Source organism: Nicotiana sylvestris, chromosome 6, assembly GCF_000393655.2.
Source record: "Nicotiana sylvestris chromosome 6, ASM39365v2, whole genome shotgun sequence".
NCBI classification, from domain to species: Eukaryota; Viridiplantae; Streptophyta; class Magnoliopsida; order Solanales; family Solanaceae; genus Nicotiana; species Nicotiana sylvestris.
This window is the reverse complement of record NC_091062.1, coordinates 56,672,889-56,686,268: the sequence shown is the minus strand read 5'-3', so window position 1 is coordinate 56,686,268 and position 13,380 is coordinate 56,672,889. Positions and strand designations below refer to the sequence as shown.

The following is a 13,380-nucleotide window of genomic DNA, read 5'->3' as shown; positions in this document are numbered from 1 at the left end:
CTGTCCATTAATCTCTTCCATCAGAATCTTGGCGACCATGGCCAACCTGATATGGATTCTTCCCTTATTCATTGGGAACACTATCAGGCCTAGGAAGCACACAATGAATACAAACACTCTACGGTGGATGTGACCCAGAGAAGTGAGAGAGATCTCATCATGGTAAGTACGGAAAGACTTGATATAGCCATACCTCTCGTACAGGTATTCTAAAGGTATGTAAGATTCTTTTAAGCACACTAGGTCGACATTCTTCTTCAGCCCCATCATCTTCAAAATCCCCTACCCGTACGGTTTTCTGGTACCAATAGCCCGGGACTATCCCAAGTCAATCCTGCAAGCCCTCCAATTTCCTCTAAAAGAGGTGTCATTTCTATGTCGCCAAAACAAAACACAGCCCTTTCACTATCCTAGAATAAAGTTGGCAGCTTCGATCAACTTGTTATTTTGCTCAATATCTAGCAAGGAAGGCAGGTTACCCAGGTACTTTTTCACAAGTTTCTTTTCACTTGAGGAAAGGTCCTCCCACCAATCTAGCATCAATGGTGGGATGTTGCTAACCATACCGAATTTGGGGACCTCGTGCCTTATTTCTGCAAAACAAAAGGGTTAGACCTTACCCCCACTAGACTCGACTATTTATACATTTATGATCAACACATCGGCACTTAATTCTCCAAATTAATGCATAGAACGTGGTTGTGTCCGTTGGGATTATGGAAAACCCGATGGACTTTGGATAAGGCTTATCTTAAAGGATCATTACGTGGACAACATAACTAATCCGACTAGGTTTGACCATGATGCATGCACAATTTTAACTAGAGTAAGGTTTCTATGGGGTTTTAGACTGGTACCCTCAAGCGGACAACTCGATGGGGAAGGCACGAAACCGTCGACTGCACCGCTGATCGACTGGTTTTACCGCAAATAATCCTTTCCAAATTTAAGGGTAGTAAATAGGAAGAGTGCAACCACTCATTAAAGCGTTGTAGGATTTAATACGCACAAGTGGAATATGATGCGGAGCATGATTTATGCAGCAATTAATAGCATGTAGTCAAGTATTTTCACGTAGGAAAAATAAATTTAACATTTAAATAATTGAAAGACAGTTACAAGAGAAAGAAAACAAAGAGACAAGTCAGTTTCAGGGATAGAGAACCATAAATGCTTAAAAGAAAATGGACAGTTAAATTCAAATAAGGGAGAAGGGTACGGGATAAAGCATGCTTGGACTAATTCATACAAAGATAAGTTCATTATGGTAAGAGCCTAAAGGTATCCCCAACAGAGTCACCATGCTGTCGTGCCCCCTTTTTTCCCTCCGCGGAGAGAGAGAAGTCCGGGTTTCGACATTCATGAGGGTAATGACTCATTTCCTTTTGGAAATTGGGTATTTGAAGAGTCGCCACCTAACGGGTTATGGTGCGTTAGGGCACCTAGAGCGATTAACTCTTGGATTGGTTTGCATTACCAGAGATTAGGGTAATGGTTCGAAATGACCTCGAGGGGAAGGTGTTAGGCATCCCTCTTGGTCCACAACTGTAGGTCCCGATCGAACTTATATTTACGAATTAGTCCATTAAAAAATAAATACTTGAAATAAATAATTACAAATAAAGCATGTTTGTATAATAAGACAAAGGTTTTGGACAAGTTGTATTATAAAACAAAGTTTAAACAAAAGGAATTTTGAAAAGGGGGAGTCCTTCGTTGGTTAGTGTTATACCCCATTTTAACACGGGTCAAACTAGAGTATAACATATTGGTGATTCTGAAGGTTTAATCAATTAAAGAGAGTCGCCACCTAATTATTTTAACGTTGAATTAGGACACCAATTTTAACTAAGTAGTGCTTAAAATTAACTCTGTTTTATGGTCTGCTTAACCTTAAGATTATGGGTAAGGGTTCTAATTATCTCAAAAGGAAGGGGTAAGGCACCTTTTAAGATCTGTTAAAAAAGGTTAACCGGTCAAACTTAGATTAATTAAGCTAAAGTATATATGTACATCATGTAGGCATTTTATGAGTATATGAAGGAAAAAGTTCATAAAAACTAAACATGTGCATGTTAGTTAAAACAGTAATTTGTAAAAAAAAACGACCAAACAATAAGTAAGTTGAAATTTGAAAAGCAAGTGCACCAGATCAGTCAAGGCTTCTGAATAAGTGCTGTTAAAACTCATAGCTGGGTGTCAATATTTGGTATTATTATATAATCAGAATGGGACAAGTTAAGCAGTAGATAAATAAGCCTTGTAGCTATCTCTATTTGAAAAATAACTTGCATAGATACATATAATAAGTGGAATTGAAAAGATAGACTAAAAGAGTTGGTAAAAATTGTTTCGCATATGCACTTCCAGCAGTACTTAGCTTATTCTTTTGAAACCTATTTTAATTCTTATAAAAAGGTATTTGAAGTATAACATTAAAGCTTACCAGAAAATGAATACTCTAATGACAAATAAGTGAAAAGGTTATTAGATTATTGATGAATCCTTATTCTAATTACCATACCCTATGTAATATTAGTACTAGAGCAAAGAACCTAACTGATTAAACTCAAACTTGAGATAAAACCCAAATGCACAAGCAATTTAACAATCACAAAAAGTTAGATGAAAATGAATGGCATTAAAAGAACAAGGACGTCATAGGTGCCCCCAAGCGTTTTACTTATTTTCTTGCTATGCGGTGCATCCAAGGAATGAGAGGCATCGACTCCACGTACGGGTATGGGAGAGTCTTGCTTAAGACTCCATGATTTGCTCCAAGTGCATATGCAAAGAAAGGAAGAAAAGGAAAACAGAATTAGAGGGAAGATTTAGTACTATGTAATATACAAAAATCAAACACCAAAGATAAGCATATCATTCCTTCTTTGGTTTTGCAACAATCCACAAGCTATGTCCCCAACAAAGTATTTTAAAATCTTAAAGCATTGGGTCTAAAAGGAAGTTTATGGTTCGAATAAACACCTTATAGTCCTATGACAAATGATATTTAGATCTTCCTAAAAAAAAATCCTTTTCTACAATCCCGGATAACAAATTCTAGTAGAGTAACGCGCTTATGAAGCCAGAGTGAGTAAGAACACTAACTAAGACACGCCAAAATGTTAAATAAATCGAGTATAAACTGTTGAACTTGTAAGCAAGTCATTTAACTACATTAACACATTTAGGCCTTCATATAACCAAGATCTCTAGCATGTAAAAAAGAATTCCCAGACCCGTTTATAGTTGTTGTCTATTATAAATATTTAAAATAGCTCTAGCCCAAACTAAAATTGATGTATCCTACAATGGCAAAAGTATTTGTAATAGGATACTCTTGCAAGTTAGTTCCTTAAACTTAGTCAAATTTAACAAGCTAGACTGACTTAATTTAGTACATATGTCCAAACCATATACAGACTTCATGAAAAGTAGTTAAGGGGAATAGAAATGAAAATGGTCTGTAATAACATTGAAGAAACAAAACAGGAATAGCTTACACCTATATGTTGGAGCTTGTTGCATGTTCTCTAACTCTTTAACAAGGCATATGCAAATCTTCATTTAAAGTTTAGACATGGATTTTATTCTTTCCCAATATTCATTTTTTAGGCAGTAACTCTTAACACGTATACATCTAAAACAAACGATACTAAACCACAATTCTTCAAACAAAACAAACTAAATTGATCCATATCTCGCACTCAAATCAAACAAATATTCATTTCAAACCTTAAGCAGAAGATAATAAGAAGAGATAAATTTAAAGTCACTGACCTTTTTGTGGGCAGCGAACGGGGCGTCGTCAAGAAGATCTACTATCTCCGGCTTTCGTTCAACTCCTTTGGAAGATCGTCAAACGCAGACACAAATAAAAATAAAAGCTTTGGCAAGGCTATAGACTAGATAGAGATCAAAAGGCCGAAAAAACTTAAAGCTAGATTTTAAGAGTAAGAAGGAAGATAACTATGAATAGTTAGCCAAACAATGAGGGTTAAGGGAGATAGAAAGGGCGGCCAACCTCCTCCAAAAAATGAGTTTCAAAGCAGATATTTATAGATAGAAGTTAGGGTTCTTGAGCAGGATTTTTTAATTCAGATTTGAATTTTGGTCAACATACCCGTTTGAATTTGAACGTTGGAGATTTTGGACACAATTTACAGACTTCACGTGATCTCAAAAGAGGGACAAAAGTCTTACTCGAATTGGAAAGTCAAAGCTCTGGCATGGCTTATGTAGATGTTGAGCTTTCACCAAAAGAGGAAGATAGTGAAGAAGCACGTTAAAACAAAATCAAAGAAAAAGTTACTGATTAGGTCTTATGCGGGCGGGCTTGGTCTTATAGTGTGGGCTGTACGGATGGAAGGTATTTGGGTAACGCATAGGTTTGCTGGGCTGCCCCTTTAATGGGCTGATGAATAACCCTCATATTTTAAGTGTTAGGCTGGATCATAAAAAATGATTTGTATGTTAAATAGGCTAAGGATTAACTTCTATAGATTGAGCCAATATAATCGACAAAGTTAAAATAACCATTTCCTTCTTCCTTGCACTTTCTTTGGGCTTCTTGCTTGAATTAAATTTTATTATAATATTGAACAAATCATTAAAATACTTAGAATGACAGAGTAAATTATAATAGCTCGTATTTAAATAAATAAAATAATTAGAAGATATTATGAGATTTAATAAATAACTATTACACTAATTTTTTAATAAAATACTATAATATTAAGTATTTATTTGTAATTGTTGAATTAAGCATATATTACTATTTGATTAAATAAGGAGAAAGGATATGATTTTCACAATAGATAACGAGAATAATTTTGGAATGCCAATGATGATGATGGTAAAAATAATAATTATAACTATAATTACAATAATTAGTAATAATAGTAGTAATATTTTAATAATAGAAAATAAGCCTAATTTGGTGTTAAAATTACTCGAATAAGTGATGCTAGAAGCTCAAATAAATATTTTGGAAGAAAGAGGGACAAAATTGGATGTCAACAGTTAGCCTATACGATCACCCCACACAATGTCCGGTAAACACTCCTCAATGAGGGGCTACACGTGACATTAGCACTTAGTCATCATATCTCATATCTACCCTTCCCACCCCCTTAGTTGTCATTAAAGCGAGCGTTGGTCAGCAATCTCTATTGCGTGCTGTTACCCATCCCTTTTTAATGGTCCTGGAGGAATTTTAGGACCTCTACCTATGGGTAGTTCTAGACAGACCCCTAAGGTTTTAAATGTGAAAATACTAAGGTGATAGGCAAGAACAATTAGGACCTTAGCACATAAGACAAAAAGGAGTAATTAAAGGCTCAATTTTACCTCCTCAAACAACACACATAAGCAACACGACTCAAACACAAATAAGGACCTTTTATTAAATAATATCCTAAGGCATGCTATCTAAGTGAATATCAAGACACAGAAGATAAGCAGTTTATTTTAAAACTTAGAAGTAATGGACCTATCAGTTTGTCTACTAATTTTTAAAGCCTGTTAAAATTAGAAAGACATTAAGTCACCGAAATAGGCTTTCCTATATGCGGAATACTGATAGCTACGTTTTATATAGTAAAACAAGGCAGGTTTTTAAAAACCAGACTCTTGAATCCTTATAGGCATGCTATCTAATGGTAGATTAAGGCAATTTTTGAAAGAACTTGTTTCAGGGAAAATAAACCATTAATGAAACTAATTTCGAAGTGAACTAATCGTGGATTGATTTATTTAAACTAAACTAGTTTAGATCTATAGGCAGAATTTCTGGTGTTGTTCCCTATAGACATGCTATCTAGTTGTTTAAAACTAATTTTAGAAACTGGTAGGCATGATAAGAAATGAAAACACATGTAAACATTCATTATAACAGAAGTTGGACTAGATCATGTTCTATAGGCATGATATCTATTTGTGATAATGGTTTTAAGACCTATAAACATGATTTCTATTATTGAGACCTATAGTCATGATTTCTAACATGGTAAGACAAAACATAGCAAAATATAAAGTCCTATAGGCATGGTTTCTACCTGTATTACCCCACAAACATGTAACTACCCATCCTTTTCACTAGTTGCCCAAATATTCATTTACAAATTATTACAGACCATATGAATGAATTACATAAGTAGAAGAAAATAAGAAGTTATTCTATAGGGAGCCTACAAATAGGCCCATATTTCCAAAGTCTCCAATAGCCTCAAATGCCCAAATTTTATAGACAATGTCATTGTCTAGGTGCGTCAAAGTTCCCTAAGGATCTCAAGGATCCCGGGCAGTGCTCACACCTAGACTTGGTAACCAAATTGACTAAGCGCAGTGTGGAAGGGCCAGCCTCAGTGCGCCAGAGTTTAGAGGGTTCTCAAGAGGATCCCAAGGCAGTACACACACTGGAGGGAGCAGAACCTAGTGACTTAGGAGTAGGGTGAGAGTGCTTGACATAGTTTGAAATGTTTCAGTAGGAAAACAATATTAAAAGACATTGGCTTGAAATGGTTTTGTAAAAACACATAGGGAGTTATTGAATAATACAATTTAAAAGGAGTAAGTGATCAACAATCAACCAAACCAAATACAGAATTAGAAGAAGTTCATTAGTACTTCAATACATGAAGTCAGACATATCTACACATCCACTTAGGGGGTAATGGGGATTTGGGGTAAGCATAGGGCACATAGTAAACATAGATATGCATAGGTACAGAACCAGAGAGGCCTTTAAAAGAGGGTCAAGGCTTTTTAAAGTATAGCATGAATAGAATCAAGAAGCTTAGGATAGCCAATTACTTTATACAGGAAGGGGGCATGCCAGGGATCAGGGAAACACATACCCATTAAGACATATTAGAAGGGGATCCTAAGGGGTATATAGTATGCAGTATAGAAGACAACAAAGTAGACATGCTAATTGCAGGTTGAACAACAAAACCATAGGTAAAAGCATATTGGAAACATGACAAATTGAAGTAATAGGAGAAACATATAAAATTGGAACATACCAGTAAAGCAGGTAGTAAACACAGATTAAGGGGCAAGGGAGTAGAGTAATCAGCCTTGGCTTGCAGCTGGCTGACTTAGAACAATAACAAATAACTAGAGAAAAGAGAGCATAAGAGAGTTTTTGAACCAATGTGTTCATATGTTTGTGCTAATGAGAGTGTGTGTATATATAGTAGTTCGAAACTAGGTAAAAATAAGGCAAGAATCATAGTAGCATAGTAATTATGGAACCAAGTACTAATCAGAATCAGATCAATGCAAGCACCCCTTTAATTAAGGGTAATCAACCAACGGTAATAGGCAGAAATGATTAAGAAAAGAAATCAAGCAGAGCATACGGTACAAAATAGACAATTAGGGGTAAGTACATAGGGGTTCAATTAAGGAAACAACTAATGAAGAATCAGTAAAATACTCGGTTAACCAAACAAGGTAAGACAACAAAATAAAGTTGCAGAGTATGGAAATAATCGAAAATCAACATATAGTAAATCATGGAATCAAGGATTCGAAATTACTGATTTAAGGAGAGTAACATGGATTCCTAAGTTTAAACAAGAAAATCGAAGGTCTAAAGGAAAGTTTTTCAAATCAAGCCCAGAAACAAGGAGGTCAGAGTTAATCAAAGAGAGAGTTTTAGCATATAAAAGAGTGCGATAGGAGTAACCAAACATAGCAAGCAAAGAGGAAAGTATTAACCAGTTAAGATAAACACAAACACATAGAGGTGATATAAGTTTGGCAAAAAACTCAGCAAGAACATATTCGAAGCAAGATAGTCATATAAACTCAAACAAGAAACGAGCAGTCATGCTAATACACAGAACCAAATAAAGAAATCTAGCAAAATTAGGACTTTTAACATAAGTGAGTTGAAGAGGTAGTAAAATCACAGAGTCAGTTGAAATATGCAAGAAATAGAAGTTTAAACATAAAAGTCAGTTCAAACAAAGTTTTAAAAGAAGTTTTGAAACCCTAATTTGTTTAGAAGAAGGTGAAAACACTTGAAAACACATGATTCTTTACAAGAGTTCCAAGGATAGTGTAAAATATCCAAGAAACAAACTCAAATCGTTTTAAGTTTGTACAAATCTAGGAGATGTAGGCGGAAATTAGGGTTTCAGAAGAAACCCAAATAGAGATGAAAGAACCTATTTAGAATCCCAAGGATCGTAACAAATACAGCGTGATTTTGCTTGAAATCACACTGGAGTAGCCAAGAACAGACAAGTGACGAACCCTAGGTGAAAGTCAGCGTGGCCCTGGGCCCTTGAAGACCTTAGAGGAGGCAAACATGGCATTAGAGAAACAATTGGAGGCTTAAGAGTTGATGGGAGATCACCGGAGAAGAGAGATCGACGGTTTGAAGGGCTAGGGTTTGGTTGAGTTACTAAGAGAGGAGAGGAGATGAGAGAATACAGAGGCGGCAGATTTGGGAGAGTGAATTAGGGTTAGGGGTCGTTTAGAGTTAAAAAAGGTAAGGGCTAATACGGGCCGTTGATATCTCAGATCAACGGCCAGGATTTAATTGGTGTTGGGTCGGGTAGGCGGGTTCAGGGTTTGGGTCGAGTATTTTAGCCTGAAATTGGCTGGGTAGTGGGTTCAATTGAGGCTATGATTGAAATACAATCTGGCTATATTTTAAATAGCCAATTTATCCCTATGTAATTTATAATAAATAATAAATAATTCATGGAAAATAATTTTGTGTACTAAAATGATTTAAAATAGATTTTTAATGTTTTAAAAATATAGAATATCATTTTATGCATATAAAACGTAATTGTACATTAATAAGGCTAATATTGCAATTATATGCAATTTAGCTTTAAAAATACAAAATGCAATGATAAAAATGAATAAAAAAAATATTTTAACCATATTTTGGCATAAATATAGAAATTAAATGACTAAATCACCACAACAATAATTTGAGGGATAATTATTGGGGATTATGAGTAAAAGGGAAGGAAATAAAGCAATTTAAAATCTTTAAAATTATAGAAAAATTATAAAAACCTTGTGCATGCTTATATATGTATATATATATACTATTTTGAAAGTATTTATGCATTTATATATATATATATATATATATATGTTATTTTAAAGGTATTTATGCATATAAAAAATATAGGAAAAATTGGGTATCAACACCCTTTCTTTTTATTATGGTTTGCTATTCTTGGCATGAGTCCCGCATATGTTCCATCAACCAGGCTTTTTGTAAGTTTTACTCAGGAATGGATTTTGAGTGCTTCTTCCTCTAATAGAAAAACAGTTGAAGCCCGTGGGTCTGATGATGAAGAGAATATAGAAGAAGGTTCTTTGGTGAGAAAATCACTTGTCACAAGACGCGTGGTTTCAAATGATGAAACCCATGTATCTCATGATCCCCCATCAAGTTCGATTCCCTTCAAACTCATTGATGAACCAGAGAATGCTCCTTTAGAAATTTCTGATGAAGATCCTGGTAACTTAGCTAATCCCCCAAGTCCTTTTGAAAGGCTATTCGCCTATAACTTTGTGGGTGAAGAAGGCCCCAGGCCTATTTTTGAAGAACTGCCACTTGCTTCCCTACCATTTTTACCTGCTGTTAACCCCTCTGTGTCTTTACCTAGTGTTACCCCACTAGTTGTTGCCGCTGCTGCTCCTGATGTAGAAGTTGAGCCTTCTAGCAGCAGGGGGGAAATGAAAAAAGTTGTAATTGAAATCCCCGAGGGTGAAAATTTGTTGAGGAAGTCTAGACAAGTTGATGTATGGTTGAAGCCATTGTTAGGACCCGTGGAGAAGAATAAGTTGGAGGGTCACAGTTCCTTGACCTTAATGAATGACATTGTTCATTCTTCTCTTATGGTATAAATTTACTTACACTTCTTTCCTTCCTTTTCCTCATTCGTAACTCTTCTTCTTTTGCCTTTTTTTATAGATTAATTTGGCAGGCACTGAGATTATGAAAAGAATCTCTTGGACTAACCATTAACTAATTGAATTGTATGTCAAGGCTGATAACTGGAGAGTACAATTTAAAAGTCTTCAATTGAAAAAAGGACGTTATTGCAGAGGAGAAAGGAGCTTTGGAACAGCAAATGAGAATGGTATCCGCTGAGTTAGGGGTTCTAAAAGCTTCTTCTAGTCAAGTTGAGAAGGATAAGGATAGATTGGAATACTCTTTTGCTAAACAACTTTCTAAGGCTACTGAAGAGATAATGAGTTTGAAAGAGCTCCTTAATCAAAAAGAGGTTTACGTGGGTGAACTGGTTCAGACGCTTACCCAAGCTCAAGAAAATCTCTGCTCCTCTACAGGTAAAATTTAGTTCTTGGAAAGTTCTCTCGCTCCTTTGAAAACAGCATATGAAGCCTCATAAGTAGAAAAAGAAGAGTTGAAAGCTGAAATTAAACAGTGGAATAATGATTATGAAGCCCTCAAGAATAAGTCATCACTGGATGTTAGTTGGGCTTTTTTGAACACTCGCCTCGAGACTTTAACTGAAGTCAGTCAGAAAGGTTTTGACCTTAATACTGAGATTGCTAAATCTAGAGAAACAATTGAACAGACTCAGCAACGTCAAAGCTTTTCCACCCCCAAAGACGAAGGTTCTAAGGGTGATGGAGATGGACTTGCTCCTGGTGAAGCTTATGTTCCCTCTTCTCCCCAAGTTGATCCTTCTTCTCCCGTTGATAATGCTCCTTAACTTTTTCCATTTCTAGACTTTATCTGTTGAAAATGTTTGTTTGCTTGTTTTTTTTTGGGACTCCCTTATGTTTTTGGACAATTTTTGGAAGGTTTTTCTGCCCCTGTCTTTTTTGGGGTTATGGTATAAATATCGCCCTTGTTCGTTAGGGTTATAAATATATTTATTACTTTTGTCGCATATTATTTTTTTGCCCTTTTAATATTTGAGCTTACACTTGCACTTAAAGTGTTTTAACAAACCGTGACTTTGATATACATGTATTTTTATAAAAGAGGGCCCTTTTTTATTAGAGACATTGATGGAGATGAGGTCTCATCTTCATATTGGTTCAAACATATGAAACGTAAAGTTGATATGAAAAGAGAAATAATTTAAGGAGGTTTTATTTTTTGAACTCTCAAATGAATAAATTTTCTATATCATATTCATAATTGTTCATACATCACTTTCATAACTTCTTTCATTGTAGTAGGTTTACAAATTCGGGTCTATTTTCCAGCGACTAAATTTATGGCCTTAACTTAGAAGCTCGTGAGAATATCTTGCATCCTTTTCACGAGTTGGAACTCCTTTGAAAACTTTTCAAGGGTTTCTTCAAGGTTTTGATTCAGGATGAACTATGCCCTTGGTATACATTTTCCTTCCTTGTGTAACCTTATATATGCATAGTCCCCCAGTGTTGGATCATTGAAGTATGAAATCTCAAACGCTGGATCAACTCCTTTCTTTTGGTGCTTTCCTTGAAAAGGAAAATACAAACGAGACTCGGAGATAATTTTTTAGATGATGACTGCATAACCGTTTTCCCATCAGAAAAGTTGTAACCTAGACCGAGAATAATTCAGTATTCCACGTATCTTTCAGGTCTAATATCATCATTTGATACATGCCAGCTTTACCTATCATCTAAAAAGGTTAGTAAAATTCAAAAGAACAAAAGAAAAATCAAACTTGTGTGATACCTGACCGTGGGTATTGTCCTCGTTTAGAAGTAATACTTCTTCACATGGACTGTATTCCAGTTCGACAGTAATACCTTGACATCCATGGTTTCCAACTCATATTCTTCTTTTCCAGCGATGCCTCGAACCCTATATGAGCCTTCCCAATTTGGACTCAATTTTCCCGCATTTGCCACTTTTATTGACCGGAACACTTTTTTGAAGACAAAGTCCCCAATCTTGAAATACCTTAAATTAGCTTTCCTGTTATAATATCGTTCAATCATCTGTTTTTGAGTCGCCATTCGAATTAATGCTGCTTCTCTTCTTTCTTCTAACAAATCCAAATGTACCCGTAGCTCTTCCTCATTTTCCGCTTCAGTGGCATGAGTGTACCTCATACTTGGTTCACCTCTATCCACCGGAATCAAAGCTTTTGCATCGTATACAAGTGAAAACGGAGTCTTACCCGTACTAGTTTTTGCTGTTGTTCGGTAAGCCTATAGCACCCCTGGTAATACATCTGGCCAATTGCCTTTTGATTCTTCCATTATCTTCTTTAAGTTATTGATGTTAACTTTATTTGTTGATTCAGCTTATCTGTTGGCCGCAGGGTGATAAGGTGCGGAAGTAATTTCTTTAATTTGCCAACTTTGGAAGAATTCTGTGATTTTCGTGCCTATGGATTGTGGGCCATTATCACATACAATCTGAAACTCCAAATCGGCATATAATATTCCGCCAAATGAAATCCCTAACTTCTTTTTCTCGCACCTGTTTAAAAGCACATGCTTTTACCCATTTTGAGAAATAATCTGTTAAAACTAACAGAAATTGTACCTTTCCTTTAGCTTGAGGCAACAAACCTACTATGTCCATGCCCATGAAGGACCATGGTGAAATAACTAAATGCAATAGCTCTATCGGTCGGTGCATTTTATTGGCATATCGTTGACATTTATCGCACCTGGCTACAAAGTTTTCTGCTTCTTTCATTTTTGGCCAATAATATCCTGCCCTTATTAATGTTTTCACCCACGATCTTCCCTCGGCGTGATTGCCGCAATGCCTCTCATGTACTTCTCTCACTACATTCTCCATTTGTGATGGTTCGAGGCACCTTGCTAAAGGTCCACCAAATATTTTACGATATAAATTTTTACGAATTAAGCAATACTAGGTAGCTTTCAGCCATATCAATTGTGATTTCTTCTTACATTAAGAAAGATATCATATTGCAAAAAGTTCACAAATTCGTTCTCCAATCCCAAGTTAAATTATTGAAATTTACCTCACTCTTGATTTGATCGAGTGCCAAATGAAACAAATGTATCACAATGGCATTTTCTACATTTGTTACATCCGCGACAGAAGCAAGATTTGCCAATGGACCTGCTTTTGCCTTTTCCTCCCTGGGTATTTGCACGACTTTCCATGTTTGAAGCAATTTTCGTACCTTTCCAGGTATTGTTGCATTTGTATCTCTCTTGCCACGTAAGTCCCCTGTATTTGATTAACCACAAGCTGTGAGTAACCTTTAATCACAATTTGTTCGATATCAAGTTTTTGTGCCAGTTCCAAGCCTGCAATCACAGCTTCATACGCTGCCTCATTGTTAGTGATTGGATAACATTTTATTGCTTGTCTTATCACTTCACCTGAGGGTGGAATTAAAATAATTCCTAAACCTGCTCCTTTAACATTTGAGGAACCGT

General features: G+C 35.7%; 1 long non-coding RNA gene across 1 annotated transcript; it reads right to left on the bottom strand.

The window, feature by feature from the left end:
• Nucleotides 1–2,560: 2,560 nt before the first annotated feature.
• LOC104241743 (uncharacterized) lies at nt 2,561–4,286 on the bottom strand. Its single transcript, XR_714807.2, has 2 exons — nt 4,124–4,286; nt 2,561–3,845 (listed from the first exon to the last, which is right to left on the bottom strand). It is a non-coding gene; the product is annotated as an uncharacterized lncRNA (long non-coding RNA).
• Nucleotides 4,287–13,380: the final 9,094 nt, after the last annotated feature.